The following is a 3,871-nucleotide window of genomic DNA, read 5'->3' on the forward strand; positions in this document are numbered from 1 at the left end:
TTCTTACTTATTCTTTTCTTCACCTTAGTGATTAACTTATAACACTGTGTTTTGCCAAATGTTGCTAGGGGCTTGATTTCATTAAGCAAGGTGTTGGGCAATTGTTTTCCCTTTACAAGTGATAATCCCTTTATTGGTAGGTGTTTAAGTTTTAGTTGTGGTTGTATGGGATTGCAGATTCTCATAAGTCGGTTAACTATTCTTGTGAAGGTAAAATCATTGGAAGGAGTACGTGGAGTTAGAGCAAGGGAAGGTTGCGATTATTGATTGGTAAGTAGATGTTTTGGTTATAATGGTTTCAATATTATGGTATTAGATTAACAAGGGTTTGAGACTAATGAGAGTTATGGTTGACCATAAGTTCTTGATCTTGGAGGCATTTCTACTACAATTCCGTAACAGGTGTGTGAACACTATCATTAGATGTGTGATAGCAAAAGCCGAAAAGTGGGCTGTCGAAACCATAAGGGCGTATGGCTGCCGGTGTTGCAGGCCTACTAGCAAAACGAGGCTGTGATGTCGACGGAATGGCCATGAGCGATTTCATGGATTGAAATAGTATTGGGCCATTCTGGGCCAAATTGGGTCGTGTGGGCCCACACGGAGAAATTACACAAAATATGGTAAATTGTGGGCCAGGTTGTGTGAACTACACGACTGAGGCCATTTTTGGGCTATGTGGGCCATACGAGAGTATAGGTCCAAATGGGCCCGCAATATGGGCTATAGGCCCATTAGCACTGATTGACTGATACGGTTGCACGGGTCGCTCAAGATGACTGTAGACCTACTGTTGGGTCAGTAAGTACAATTAGACCCCATACTGTTGAAATGACCATTATACCCCTACGAGGTAAATTTACTGTAATACCCCTGTATTATGTATGACTGATTTTGAGCATGACATTTTTGCATACACGTATGATATTATGTTGCATTTCATGGGGTGGGATATATGATTTTGGAGGAAGTGCACTGAAAGGCTATAAGCCTATTACTGGCAGCCTGGCTGCAAATACTGTTTTAGTACCGAAATCGGTACGATTTGGTTTGTAGGGTTGGGTGGGTCGATTTAATCCCCACATGGTGTGTAGGGCTGGTACGGAGATGGTGTGTAGCGGATGGATTGGGTAGGATTCTTTGCTTGCATACTGTACTAAAATGAGCTAAGGCCCAGACTGTTACTATTACTAAAAAGAGGGCAAAGGCTCCTAACTAGAACTAAAGGGCTTAGGCCCAGACTGTATTTACACTGGTTGTTTGCAGTTACGGGATTTCACGCACTGAGTTTTCGTAAACTCACCTATCTGTTAATTGTGCAAGAAATCCTCGGGCTTAGACGGATTGAGGCGACGAAGGACTTAGAGGTGGCCACTCAACGTAGTTCTTTTAATATTATACTTAAGATTTTAGTTTGGGTTTTCATTATGTAATAAGGCATTTTTAATTATTTTTTTTGATTTGGGTTTTTTTTTCTTTTACTTTACCTTTTGTACTAGGACTCAGATTTTCAAGTAGTACAAATAAATGATTTTCTAAACACATCACGCTTACGCAACACATTTTGAAAGCTTCTGCAACAAACAACGTTTTTAAGTGTAAAAACAAACTCATATAGTTAATAATTTTGCTAAACCGACTTGAAGTTTTTCTCAATGAACCAGACACTCTAAACTTTTCTTGAGAACCTAAAGAAGTTATTATGTTGAACGGGTTTTCACCGAACTCGTGTTTTCGAAAAACACTCTAATGTGACATCACAGATTTGGCCATAACGTCTAGGTCAAGTTTGGGGTGTTATATTTCTAACTCTGCTGGTAAAGCTAGTCGATATGTCGTTGGCCCTATTCTTTCAATGATTTCGTACGGTCCGATGAAACGCGGACTCGACTTGCCTTTCTGACCGAATTTAAGGATTTTTTTCCATAGAGATACTTTCAAAAAAACTTTGTCACCGATTTGAAATTCAATACCTTTTCATTTAAAATATATGTACGATTTTTGATGATCTGAAGCTGCCTTCAAATAGTCATGAATTACTTTTACTTTTTCTTCAGTTTCTCTAATCAAATCAACTCCGTGAATTTGTTTCTCGCTAAATTCAGTCTAATACAATAGAGTTCGGTATTTACGACCATACGGTGACATCTTTGTGCTCAATTGAAAGCTGTTATTATACATAAATTCAACCAATGAAAAATATTTCTCCCAGTTGCCTTCAAACTCTAAAACACAACATCAGAGCATATCTTCGATAATCTAAATTACTCGTTCAAATTGACCATCGGTTTATGGATGAAAAGCTGTACTGAAATTCAACTTTGTACCTAGAGCCTCTAGCAATTTCTTTTAAAACCGCAATGAAAACCTTGGATCTCTATATGAAATAATCAAAATTGCCACTTCGTGCAATATAACAATCTTAGCAATGTACAATTCACATAATCTATCGAGTGAATAGCTAGTATGTACCGAGATGAAATGTGCTAATTTTTTTAATCGATCAATGACAACCCAAATATCGCCTTTCTTTTTCGGAGACAAAGGCAATCTCGATACGAAATCTATTGTAACTCTATCCTATTTCCATTCTAGTATCACCACCGGTTGAAGTAAATCGAAGGTACCTGATGTTCAGCTTTAACTAGTTGGCACACTAAGCATTTCGCTACAAATTCAGAAATATCTCATTTCATACCTGTCCACCGATACAGTTGCTTCAAATCATTGTACATTTTAGTACTCCTAGGATGAACGGATAAACAACCACTATATGCCTCGTATAAAATTTTCTGAATCAACTCTAGATTTTTCGGTATGAAAATTCTATCTTGGAACATTAAACAATCATCGGATCTGATTTTGTAATCTGAATCCCCAGTCGACTCGCATTTCACTCTATTAGCTTGCAATTCACTATCACATTTCTGAACTTCACAGATTTACTGAAGAAATACTGGTTTAGCTTTTAACTTAGTTAAAATCGAACCGTCATTAAATACTGTCAACTGTGTATTCATTGCTCTAAGGGCAAACAACGACTTTCTACTCAAAGCATTTGCGACCACATTAGCTTTCCCTGGGTGATAATCAATCACTAACTCATAATCTTTCAATAATTCAAGCCATCTCCGTTGTCACAAAGTCAGATCTTTCTGAGTCATAATTTTAAGCTTTTATGATCAGTAAATATGTGACATTTTTACCGTACAAATGATGTTTCCAAATTTTCAATGCAAAAACTATAGTGGCCAACTCCAAATCGTGTGTCGGATAATTCTTTTCATGTGGCTTCAATAGTCTGGAAGCATAAGCTATTACCTTTCCATCTTGCATCAACACACAACACAAACCATTCAATGACGCATTGCTGTAAATCACAAATTCTTTACCTGACTCAGGTTGAACCAACATTGGTGCCTTAGTTAACATTGTTTTCAATTGATCGAAACTTTGTTGACATTTCGTGGACCATTCAAACTTTATATCTTTCTATAGTAATCTGGTCATTGGTGTAGCAATCATCGAGAACCCTTTTACAAAAATGTCTGTAATAACCTGCTAATCCCAGAAAACTTCTAACCTCAGATACATTTCTAGGTGGTTTCCAAATCAATAACTGCAGACATCTTGCTTGGATCAACTTGAATACCATCTGCTGAGACAATATGTCCCAAAAATCCAACTTCCCGAAGCATTAGTTAGTCTAAAAGGCATAACAAGGAATTCATAGTGTCTGTACCTCGTTCTAAACGCAGTCTTAGGCACATCTGAGTCTTTAACTCAGAACTGATAGTAACCCGACCTGAAATCAATCTTCGAAAACACTGTTGCACCATTTAATTGATCAAACAAATCGTCTGTTCTTTGC

This window comes from Gossypium arboreum, chromosome 2, assembly GCF_025698485.1.
Source record: "Gossypium arboreum isolate Shixiya-1 chromosome 2, ASM2569848v2, whole genome shotgun sequence".
NCBI classification, from domain to species: domain Eukaryota; kingdom Viridiplantae; phylum Streptophyta; class Magnoliopsida; order Malvales; family Malvaceae; genus Gossypium; species Gossypium arboreum.